The sequence below is a fragment of the Doryrhamphus excisus genome, linkage group LG8 (genome assembly GCF_037039965.1).
Source record: "Doryrhamphus excisus strain RoL-2023G ecotype Guam linkage group LG8, RoL_Dexc_Guam_v1.1, whole genome shotgun sequence".
In the NCBI taxonomy this organism is placed as follows: Eukaryota; Metazoa; Chordata; class Actinopteri; order Syngnathiformes; family Syngnathidae; genus Doryrhamphus; species Doryrhamphus excisus.
In genome coordinates this window covers 21,142,442-21,155,587 of record NC_136364.1, presented here as the reverse complement: position 1 = coordinate 21,155,587, position 13,146 = coordinate 21,142,442, and the positions used below count along the sequence as shown (strand labels likewise).

At 41.2% G+C, this 13,146-nt stretch overlaps 1 protein-coding gene across 5 annotated transcripts in view; it reads left to right on the top strand.

Annotated features, from left to right (window-relative positions):
- The window catches only part of mecom (MDS1 and EVI1 complex locus), a 180,821-nt gene that overhangs the window by 36,495 nt on the left and 131,180 nt on the right, over window positions 1-13,146 (top strand). The gene's annotated exons all lie outside the window — the stretch shown is intronic.

Below are 13,146 nucleotides of genomic sequence, written 5' to 3'. Positions count from 1 at the left end.
TACTACAATTTTGAAGTGTAGTGCAGTGCTTCTGTTAATGATTAGGCCAGCAGATAAGTCCCTGCTGGCCTTTTTTTTTTTTTCTTTTGTAACAGGTTAGTCTCATCAGTGGCTATATGTACATATGTTCAGGCTATGTTTGTTCAAGCAGAAGTGACCTACAACCTCCGTGTTTTTTCCACATCTGTCATGTTTAGCATTAGTCACATTAAATGCTTCATTGGGGTCACAGGTTATTTCCATCTAAGGATGAGAAAAAAAAACAGAAAAGAGTGCGAGTGACCACAACAAGAGTGACAATATCCAACATGTTTGCAAACAGGATGCCTTCAACACTGGGAAATGTTAACAATGACTCTGGTCAGTGTGTGTATAGGATGGAGGGGGTGCGAGTGGGTGAGGTGGTTGATACAATATCAAATAAAACACTTAGTTCCACTTATAAATCAGCAGCTTCACGGTTTTCTCAGAAACGCTATTGTACTTCTGTGCCTAAATAACACCCAGGTTAACTTTGTCACATCAGATAAGCGGCGGCTAATGTGATGACATTTATGTCTTGGCATGGCCGCCGTACTAATACAGCGCTGGATTGTGTGGAGCTGTGCTAAGTGCATTCAACTGTCAGCTCTTATTGTGGTGTCAGTCCTGCCTTCTAATTAGTGTCCTCAGCAGGCAGGAAGTGGGCCTGGGCTGGACTAATCTGTCAGTGAGGCCAGTCCATCCTCGCCCCAGCAACTGTTTCCTTAGATAAACCCATAGCCCTTTATCTAAGAGAGTCGCGACACACAGGGGGTCCGGGAAGCCCCCGGCGATGGTGTTATTACTTATTGGATCTACATTTTACACAGCGAACGTGAAGCTGTGCAGTGTTTTTCAAAACGCGTCCAAGAAGCGAGAACATTCTTGAGGCAGAGCGTTCAGACCCCGCTATCAGATCGCCATGGTGACAGGTGTTGATTGAGCGTGAGGGGGAGGAAGCATAATGAAGGACACTTCCTGGCAGACAGTTTTATCAGCGATGTAGCGGAGGGGTCATAGACAGGGTGGATGAGGTTATCACACCCCGGTAGTCAAGTACTGTATGGTGCACCGAGACATAACATTGACTTGCTGACCAAGGAAAATGTCTTGTTCATATAAACACCGTGTGAGTTATAGAGATGCGGCTGAGCTGTTAAATAGAGAAGTTTCAACCTGGATTGTACTGTCTAGCTATGGTTCAATAAGTCATAAAATACACCCTGGACAAAAAGTACCAGGACACCTACTCCCTACAAAATTGCGAATGGTTGCGTGTCTTTTTGTGTCAGGCCTTTGACTGAATGGTGGCAAATCCAAGTTGCACCTTAAGTCAAATATGATTGGCCCCAGTTTCTCTGTAGCCCCAAACAGGATACAAAGCATATAAATAGATATCTGGACGGTCCCTTTCAAATCCGGGGAGACATTCTATTTTTGAGTGTGCACGTGGGAATGTTTGTTGATACATTTGTGAAGTTGCCTGACCCCAATCTCCAGTCACCAAACTCACAAAGTTGAAAGCATAGAATTGTCCAAAATATGAAATCTTTATTCATATATTGTACTTGTATTACCTTTTTCCGATACCTTGGGTGACTAGATATCTGGTTCTAATTTCGTAGACCAGGCGCAGCACGGCGCACCCACGCCTCCGTCCGCAAAATATACAAAAGATACAAAGAGATACAAAGAGTTGCATTTAAATTCCCGCCCTGACTACGCATCAGAGGCCACAATGAAGTGTCATGAACCGCGTACGCCACCTTGCGGGACTCGTCATCTGTTCCTGACAGTTACCTTAAACACAGCATCGGCTAATCCAGGCATCTTGCCTTTTTTCCACAAGCATTCCTGCACTAAATCGTCAAATAAGAGAAGCTTTGATGGTATATTTGCGGTAAATTAACAGTAAAAAAATATATCCTAGAGCCAGATTTTAACAACCAACTTTATATTAATCGATGGTTTGGCTAATTTGCATACTAACGATGATTGGATGGTTATTGAGGGAGGATAGGGACGAGCGATCTGAGTGATGAAAAGCATCCAGTACAGCCACGGACATGAACGATGAGTGGATCTGTCTTGTGCCTTTTCTGGCAGAGTTTTCACTTCTGAAATTTTGATTTGGGGGGGTCATTTATTTATCTGTGTTGCCCCCGCCCCAGGTTGGCATCATACTTTCAGCTGCCATCAGGTTGAGTTCCCATTATGCGTGATGTCCTTGATCTGACATCATGCCCGTTCAAACAGTTACATTAAATCGTGTTTGCTGGTTGCATTGAAATGTGCCTGACACACAAAAAACAGCCTGGTTTTGGTGATGTGTCTGCACTGTGTGCCTGTCAGCCAATTTACCACTTACCACAATTTACCACAATGTTTGTGCAGGTTGCGCTTCGCCTGCGCCAAGAGTAGATCAGGTTGGAGCTGTCGAGATTTCACGAAATTGGACACCTCCCCTGGTGCGCCGCCACGCCCATCTCAGTGCAGTCCAGTCTGCCAAATTTGCTGGACCAAATTCCCGTAGTGTTGGCTGCGCCACCTTCGCTGTGCCATCCATTGCTTATGTTTTTATTTTCCTACAGTTGGTCCTCGGTTTTATAAATGAAAAATATTTTTGTCCATAAACAGCAATCTCTTTATTGCAATAACAATGCTAAATCATGCTAAACCATGCTAAAACAACATCTGCAAACTCAACTGTCATCTCTGCATACAGTTGCCCTCCACCTCCTCGCACAACCACACTCAGGTGGGAAAGTTTGGGAACGTTTTGGATTGCAAAGTTGTCTTTACGTAGTTGATTAGAAAAACAAATGTACAGTTTCAAAAGTTTTTTTGGGCCTCATCAACACAAAAACGCAGAAAGTGAAGACATGCTGATACAATGAGGTGGGAAGTGATGGGGGCTCTTCAAACTTCCCTCTGTCCCTTCCTTTTCTCACCCCCAGCAGAGTCCAATTCCTCCACTTGAGCGCTCAGGGCCAACGGCAGGCTGATTAGTCACACACCCCCAGCCGCGTTTCGCCGAGGACTCTGCAGCGGGACAACTTCAAATGAATCCCCACCCCAAATAAAACCTGACTGGTCCTAATGGACACGTTTTAATCTCCCTTGGTTATTTGAAGATTTTTCCAGGCTGCCGCTGGCCCCAGCAGAAACAAATTCCTCTCGCTTTGTTGATTAAACCGTTCCCTCTCCACCGTTGCTTATCACCCAACAGCGAGCCTCTCTTTTTAATTAAAAGTGAGACACCGCAAGTGTGCAATTAACAGCTGGTAATTAAAGAGTTCTTCAGAAGTCCAACACTCCACCTTCATTTCAATTATATAATGGACAAGTGGCTTTTTGATCTGCAAATGAGTGAACTCTTGTAGTATTTGTTTAGTGGCAGATTTGGAGGGTTAATTGTGGCCTACGTTGGCCTCCTCTGCTGATGATTGATGTGAGAGCAGAAAGAGGGATATGAAAAAGTGGAACACTCCATCAGCAAATGCAAATCACACCTTCATGTTAATGGGCCGACCTGGCTAGTTACAGTGTTTCATGTAGGAGGAAAAAAAAAAAAAAAAAACAAAACAAGCACCCACTCTGCTATAAACTGATTAGTGCATTTGAATATGAAAGTTTAATTAAGTGCGTCTAATACAGCTTGTTTTTGGAGAGTGACACAAAACAGCAAATTGTTTGATACTTAATTTGGATGGCTTTTGATCGCAAACTATGCGAGGGTAAATTTTGCACGCACGTGTGAAAGCATTGAGTTTTATCCCAAAGGAGGCAGAAGTCGTGGACTTCGTTTAAAGACTTTAACTAATAAATGATGAAAATGGATTTAATGAGCAATGCATAAAGCAGAACACTTGTTCAGTTTTAATTACAATTGATTTGCATCTAAGTACATGGCAGTTGCTTTAAAAGTTGCAAGTTTCCTTCACTCAACAAAGTCTATCAATACCAGGAAAAAAAAAGAGCAACTCTATTGATTGTTGTTAGTGTGAGTGCAGAATGCTGATTATTAATTGCCTTTAATGCTCTAATGTCTGAGGGGGATTTCTATTGTGGCCTGTTGACTGATTGACAATGTATCAAATGGTTCCAAACCTTTTTAGGGTGATCTATAATTGCCTTACAAGCATTGTAATAATGCAGTAAATGTTTTTATAGTATGAAAAGAAAATTAATGCTGGTTTTTGTACATATGTTGCGATTGATTTTTTTATTACATAATATTGTTCAGTCAAACTGTGAAGAGATTTGATGAATGTATTGGAAAAAAGTAAAATAGATCATCTTCATCCTACTCCAAATGGAGTAGAACCATGCTCATATATTTGTAGAAGCACTAATTAATTACCCAAAACAAGTAACTCAAACTCAAACTCAATTTACTTGGGGGCCACTGGAGCTCGGGTCTGGGTGAGACTGGGCCGCATCAGGTTTTCAAAAAAAAAAAAAAAAACGCATTTATTAAAAACAAATTTTTTTTTTTAACTTTGCTTTGGTTCCAATTTTCTACAATAAAAGCTCTGATAAAACATTCCACTGTTCTCAAATATCCTAGTTTTTATTTTTCTACACAAAATAAGATGAAAAATAAATAAACAAATCAAGAATAAAGAAAAGTTGGTGGGTAGACAAATTATTTTTTTCATATTAAAATGAACAAAGCATTATTAGAGCCCTGTAGACATGACAAAACACGACTATAGTCACATTTATACTCTTTTTATTTACAACATATTGCGCAACTGCAGGTTCTCGAGACACATGCTAACTCGCAAACTAGAGAGCTAGCGACCTAAACGGTAGCCTTCAAGTTATTTCCTTTCAACTTAAATAGCCAAAAACTTACCACTTCCACACGGATAGGGAGGATAACTATTAACAGTTATTTAACCTTTAACATGAACATTAATCAAACGTAATAATTTTTTCTGGGTACATGATACCATACAGCATCCATATCAAACTTGCGCGGGCCGCACTAACATTAAACTTTCATATTAAGGCGGGGGCCTCAAACTAGTGTCCTGCGGGCCAAATGTGGCCCGCTGTGTGTTTGAGACCCCTGACCTAAACGGTAGCCTTCAATTTATTTCCTTTAAACTTAAATAGCCAAAAACTTACCACTTCCACACGGATAGGGAGGATAACTATTACCCTTTAACATGAACATTAATCAAACTTAATAATTTTTTCTGGGTACATGATACCATACAGCATCCATATCAAACTTGGGGGGCCTCAAACTAGTGTCCTGCGGGCCACATTTGGCCCGCGGGACGCGTGTTTGAGACCCCTGCTATAAAGTAAACCATCTCAAGGCTTGCGAGCACTTTGGTATTTGGCAGCTCATTGCAAAATAAACACGAGTATTAGGTAGCTTGTAAGGAGCAAGGGGACGTAATTGATTACATACACTGAAGGAAATATAAAGATGTCATTTTTCCCAAGTCGTTGGAATAATTAAATGTATTCATGAAAAGTTTTGTATTCATCGTCAGCTTTTCCCTTCAGGGGTCGCCACAGCAAATCAATCTCCTCCATCCAAGCCTGTCTCCTGCATCTGTCTCTCTCACACCAACTACCCTCATGTCCTCCATAAACCTCCTCTTTGGTCTTATCTACGCCTCCTACCTGGCAGCGTCCTCTCTCTGACTTTATCTCCAAGGCCTCTAACATGTAATGTCCCTCTGATGTACTCGTTCCTGATCCTATCCATCCTGGTCACTCCCAATGAGAACCTGTTATAGCCTAAATGTATGACTACCATCTGACTGTACTACAATTGGATGATGATGTTGATTTATCAACATGTCACCAATATATGTTATGTTATACTACACCATGACTTTTTACAGTGCGGCATCCTTATTCTTGGTAATCGGGCAATGAAATATCGAGAAATATCATATGCTGAGGCACATAATAATCTCCTTATTGTGAGCATGTATGAGCTGGAAGGTGCTTGTTGATGTCGTCCTTTTATAGAGAGGAAAAGCCATTGCCAGCTTAAAAAAAAAAATATTGAAATACACAAACAGTGGTGCAAGCTGGTGATAGAGTCAGCAACAAAATGCAGTAAAAATATTTTTATGCTCAGCTCAATGTGTTTGACTGCCAAGATAGAGGATTATACAGACAAGCTCATCAGAATTCGATCGAACTTTTACAGCAAAGTAACTAAGAACGCTAGGTTGAATGTATTTCATATTGAAATTAAATGGCACTAAGAAGTATTTTAAAACTACATTTTGAACAATAACAAAAAAAACCCTCTAAAGGTTTCAGTTCAGGCAGTCCAGGATTGGCTTGCCTGTGACCCTAATGAGGAGAAACGATACAGAAAATTGATATTTTTGAAACATAAGTAAGAAAAAAAAAATAACAACATGTCAACAATAGACATGTAATATATTCATCTGTACTTGAAAAGGTGCCCTACACAGGGTTAAATGGAAACCAGGCATGCGTTCCTGTCAGTCATTAAAGAGGGAGAAGTGGTTCAACTTTTTACTGGCATCAGAAAACTGAAATTGGAGATTTCTGCTTCGCTGTAAATGAAACACTGAACACTTGTTACGACGATGTTTCTCCTTGAACACCCCCCCCCCCACCCCCCCATCCCGCCACGGTGATGACCGACGTGGGGCTTCGGATCTTGCATACACTTTTTTTTTTTTATCTAATCAGGGCTTCTGTTACTGTCATGTTCCTCTTCTTCCATCATTGTCCTTTTGCATTCCCTCCCCAATCACACTGGCATTTGGCAGCTGTCAGTCTCAATTTAGGTTTAAGTCCACCTAACACACACACACGTACACACAATCACCATACTCTTACAGTCCCTGTATGTCTTTCACTTATACTTTACAAGTCACATATGTAATCAGTGTCACACAAAGATTCAATTAAAGAAATTAAAGTATAAAAAATGAAAAATAGTTCAGATTAGCTATTTTTTTCCATGTTTTAACCAAAACACATCCAATGGCAGGTGTTTGTGCGGTCAAACTGATTGCTCTCAGCCTTGACAATGACCGCAGTGTTTAAGCCCGGACTTGCAATGCAGAGCTGTCTAAAGCATTATACAAGCAGAAGACAATTACCCTATAAGGGCACAATTCTACTGTCTTGTCCGGTTAAATCAACTCCTAAACGAGGGAAATTAACATCCATAACAAATAACATAAACAGCTTCAGTGTTCTAAAAGGGGATTTTGCTTGCTCTCGTAATGTTAGCCTTCCAACAATCATTAAGCAAACATCCTCTGCACCTTTCCAGGAATGCCTAGGTCCACATGTCGGTCTGTGGTTTGGAAAATATCTACCGCTTTAGACGTTATTGTATGTAACAAGTTCTTTAACTAAGTTAAGGTGGAACGAGCTTGATGCTTGCAGTTGCCCTTCGACAAGACGAGTGGAAAAGCAGTTCTGAAACGCTATTCCAAACATTGTCCATTCACATCCTCAAACATCAAATTAGGGATGTCAGCTTGGTAGTAGGTGGTCAGCCTGTCACGTTTTAAAAATAGCCATGCTTCCTTATAGCCTTTGCCTACTTTAACATACGCAGACGCTGTATTTGATTTCAATTCAGCATTTCTTACTGAACATCTGACCTGCTGGGTTAAATTTGTATCACACGTTTCATATACGTACATCTGCAGAAGCTCAGGCTTCATTACCTGTTGCTTATTGTTATTATGTTCTTCACAATGCTAACGCTGCTCACCTTTGACCTTTAAGCAAAGTCTGTTCTCAGCATTTGGTTTACGTCTTCCAACCACATTGGAAATCCTAAGGTTGATGTAAACATCCTAAAATATGTATTATAGGACACACATGACAATCAATATGGAAGTAAGATGCCTTTGAACACCAACAATTGCACCAATGGGGCAAAAGTCATGGAGTCTTAGATGTTAAACTTCATACCAGATACCCCTCACCGGACACATTACTCATTGAGTGTGTTTGGGATGCTCGGTATATAAGTGAGGGCCGCACGGTGAGGAAGTGGTTAGCATGTTGGCCACACAGTCAGACGATCGGAAAGACCTGGGTTAGACTCCGGTTTCCTCTCACATTCCAAAAACATGCTAGGTTAATTGGTGATTTCAAATTGTCCATAAGTATGAATGTGAGTGGGAATGGTTGGTGCCCTGTGACCAGTCCAGGGTGTACCCCACCTCTCGCTGGGATAGGCTCCAGCATACCCATAACCCCAGTGAGGATAAGCGGCATCAAAAATTTATGTAAGATAAAGAATGATCATCACTCCAGAGAGTGACTGATTTTTGGAACCTCCTGGATTCCCAGATTCACCCGATATTGCACATTTTAGAGTGGCCTTTTGTTGTTGCCAGCGTAAGGCATACTGGGATCATGCATGACTGTGAGATTTTCCAAATTGTATACATTTGAGGTTCCATTGGAATCCTTCATTCATTCATTTTCTTCCGCTTTTCCTCACGAGGGTCGCAGGGGGTGCTGGGGTACACCCTGGACTGGTGGCCAGCCAATCACAGGGCACATATAGACAAACAACCATTCACACTCACATTCATACCTATGGACAATTTGGAGTCGCCAATTAACCTAGCATGTTTTTTGGAATGTGGGAGGAAACCGGAGTACCCGGAGAAAACCCACGCATGCACGGGGAGAACATGCAAACTCCACACAGAGATGGCCGAGGGTGGAATCGAACTTGGATCTCCTAGCTGTGAGGCCTGCGCACTATCCACTTCATTCATTTTTTACCGCTTTTTCCTCACAAGGGTTGCGGGGAGCCTATCCCAGGTGTCTTTGGGTGAGATACACCCTGGACTGGTCGCCAGCCAATCACAGGGCACATATAGACAAACAACCATTCACACTCACATTCATACCTATGGACAATTTGGAGTCGCCAATTAACCTAGCATGTTTTTGGAATGTGGGAGAAAAACCCACGCATGCACGGGAAGAACATGCAAACTCCACACAGAGATGGCAGAGGGTGGAATTGAACCCTGGTGTCCTAGCTGTGAGGTCTGCGCGCTAACCACTCGTCCACCGTGTCGCCCGTTCCATTGGAATAATATTGGAAAAAGCAAATATTAAGGCTTGTTTTCAAGAATCACGTAAAAAAAAGCTTCTTGAGGTAAAGTTAGCAGAATTCTTAATAAATTATAAACCTTGCATGTCTAAATATGTCCAGGAGGAAGTGTCATCCAGACATGCAATGTTCCAGTGATAGTGTGGATGTCTTTTTGTTGTTTTTGTCTCTTTGTAAGGATCCATAGCAGCATTTGTGTGTGTGTGTGTGTTTGTATACAAGTGATGAGTCCGAGTTTGTCACATGCCTCAGCTCAGACTTTCGAGCCATTTGTCATTGGTGGGATTCATTACATGTGTCCTTAACCCCCCCCCAGAGCCGGACACTGTGATCAGCACTGACCCCTTGTGACAGCCACAGCACCTTCATTATGTCTCAGCAGCCACCCTGTCACTACACAGACTCTCTAACTGTCTGGGTGACACCCTCGGGTGGGACTCCAATCTCTCATGCGGGAGCCTGCCTGTCTCCACGCTCATCACTGTATGCGTTTTATGTTTGTGTGCAATACTCCTTCATTTTTATCTTTGAACCGTTTGTCAATACATTCGATTAAATTGCCGCTCTTGTATGGATTAGTTTCCTATAATATGGTACTACAGGATTTTTGTTCGCACAATTCGCTTTAATGTACGCTAATGATAATTCCAGGCAGAAAATTTCCCCCAAATTGATGGAATTACTTCTTAGTCAGGACATATTTTGCTATTCCTTATAATTGCATTTACTTTCCCAATGGTATCATTTCAATAACGCACACTGATATGTTATTACTTCCCCTCCCCTTATTTTCTAATCAGCAATTATTCAATTATGTCCCATTACTTGGGGGGTGTTGCCAATGTTGCCGCCCCGGGCATTTAGCCCCTGCTCTTTGTCAGGGGTGGACCCTGAGGGCCCCCGTGCAATGCCTGTGATTAGTGTTGCTTCTGCAGAGAGGTGACAGAACCCCTCTTCAAATATTTTGTCTTCATTTTACAGCTCTGAGATGCAATTATGGAGCAGCAGTTCATTACGGCAGCATGCGGCGCTTCATGTTTTATGCATGCTGCCTCATTTAGGTTTCTTTATTAACGAGCCCGCTCCGACCAGGCTGCCTGAGAGGATACGGCGGTCTGCACCGCGGCGACGGCTCCTTGAGCGTGTCGCCGTGTGCCACGTTTTTCAGATGAATAAATAACAATGAGTGGAAAATAGAGACATGAGGTTCAGGTTAAAAGGAAAATGAAATCCAAATAAAACAAAAAAAAATGAAAGAATGAGGCGAAATATGTGGGTGGTCAGTGAAGTGGTCACTTCACCCACTCCGCTCCCCTCTTGATCCCGGCATCGAGCCCATGACGTGGACTTAGAGTGGAGCAGGTTGGCTTGTTGTTAGAGCGGCAGATTGAAAGAGTAGGGCCAGGCGGGGTGACTAACTGCGCCTCCCTCAGAAGAAGAAACTCCATCTGCATCCAACATTGAGACAGATGAGGCCAATTTGGCTCCTTAAATTTCTGGGTTGTGATGGATGTGGAGTGGTTTGCGAGCAGAAAAAGGGTTTGCGCGAGGGTAAGAGAGGAAGGGGGGGAGACGATGGGGACAGGTGAGAAAAACAGGATCACATTAAGAATACAACAGGAAGCCAAAAAGGCTGGAGATGTCTCTTCTTCTATCATTTTGAAAGCTAAGTCACAGAAACTCAATAGCTTCCCAGCATGTTTTGAGGGTGCCCTCCCAAGTTTCAACTCAGACAAATCTAAATGTAATGTGCCGTATAGCTCAAATTCATTTTATATAAGGGATGATCGTCACACCAGCGAGTGACTGAATTCACAGATTCACCCAATATTGCACATTTTGGGGTGGCCTTTTGTTGGTGCCAGCGTAAGGCATACTGGGATCATGCATGACTGTGAGATCTGTTTTCCACTTCCAAATGGTATACATTTGAGGTTCCATTGGAATCATTCATTCATTAAGATTAAGATTAAGATTAAGATTAAGATTAAGATTAAGATTAAGATTAAGATTAAGATTAAGATTAAGACTAAGATTAAGATTAAGATATCATTTTGAAATGATATGACAGTTATTCCTTCATTTAAAGAAATCTAAGTCACACAAACTCAATAGTTGCCCAGCATGTTTTGAGGGTGCCCTCCCAGGTTTCAACTCAGACAAATCTAAATGTAATGTGCCGTATAGCTCGAATTCATTTTATATAAGGGATGATCGTCACACCAGCGAGTGACTGAATTCACAGATTCACCCAATATTGCACATTTTGGAGTGGCCTTTTGTTGGTGCCAGCGTAAGGCATACTGGGATCATGCATGACTGTGAGATTTTGTGCAACTTTAGCAATCTGTCTTCCACTTCAAAATTGTATACATTTGAGGTTCCATTAGAATCATTCATTAAGATTAAGATTAGGATTAAGATTAAGATTAAGATTAAGATTAAGATTAAGATTAAGATTAAGATTAAGATTAAGACTAAGATTAAGATTAAGATATCATTTTGAAATGATATGACAGTTATTCCTTCATTTAAAGAAATCTAAGTCACACAAACTCAATAATTTCCCAGCATGTTTTGAGGGTGCCCTCCCAGGTTTCAACTCAGACAAATCTAAATGTAATGTGCCGTATAGCTCAAATTCATTTTATATAAGGGATGATCGTCACACCAGCAAGTGACTGAATTCACAGATTCACCCAATATTGCACATTTTGGAGTGGCCTTTTGTTGGTGCCAGCGTAAGGCATACTGGGATCATGCATGACTGTGAGATTTTGTGCAACTTTAGCAATCTGTCTTCCACTTCAAAATTGTATACATTTGAGGTTTCATTGGAATCATTCATTCATTAAGATTACGATTAAGATTAAGATTAAGATTAAGATTAAGATTAAGATTAAGATCAAGATTAAGATTAAGACTAAGATTAAAATTAAGATTAAGATTAAGATTAAGATTAAGATATCATTTTGAAATGATATGACAGTTATTCCTTCATTTAAAGAAATCTAAGTCACACAAACTCAATAGTTGCCCAGCATGTTTTGAGGGTGCCCTCCCAGGTTTCAACTCAGACAAATCTAAATGTAATGTGCCGTATAGCTCGAATTCATTTTATATAAGGGATGATCGTCACACCAGCAAGTGACTGAATTCACAGATTCACCCAATATTGCACATTTTGGGGTGGCCTTTTGTTGGTGCCAGCGTAAGGCATACTGGGATCATGCATGACTGTGAGATTTTGCTAGGTTAACTGGTGATTTCAAATTGTCCATAAGTATGAATGTGAGTGGGAATGGTTGGTGCCCTGTGACCAGTCCAGGGTGTATCCCACCTCTCGCTGGGATATGCTCCAGCATACCCACAACCCCAGTGAGGATAAGCGGCATCGAAAATTCATTTTATATAAGGGATGATCGTCACACCAGAAAGTGACTGGTTTTTGGAACCCCCTGAATTCACAGATTCACCCAATATTGCACATTTTGGAGTGGCCTTTTGTTGGTGCCAGCGTAAGGCATACTGGGATCATGCATGACTGTGAGATTTTGTGCAACTTTAGCAATCTGTTTTCCACTTCCAAATTGTATACATTTGAGGTTCCATTGGAACCATTCATTCATTAAGATTAAGATTAAGATTAAGATTAAGATTAAGATTAAGATTAAGATTAAGATTAAGATTAAGATTAAGATTAAGATTAAGATTAAGATTAGGATTAAGATTAAGATTTCATTTTGAAATGATATCACAGTTATTCCTTCATTTAAATAGATCTAAGTCACACAAACTCAATAGTTTCCCAGCATGCTTTGAGGGTGCCCTCCCAGGTTTCAACTGAGACAAAATCTAAATGTAATGCGCCGTATAGCTCCAAATTTGTGTGTTGCCAGCAATCCAATTGTCTTGGATGGAAAAGTTGTGTAGGGAACGCTGCCAAGGTCATAATTTGCTTTACTGAACACTCGCTGTTGCATTCAATGTTTGGGCCGTTTAAAAACATGTGG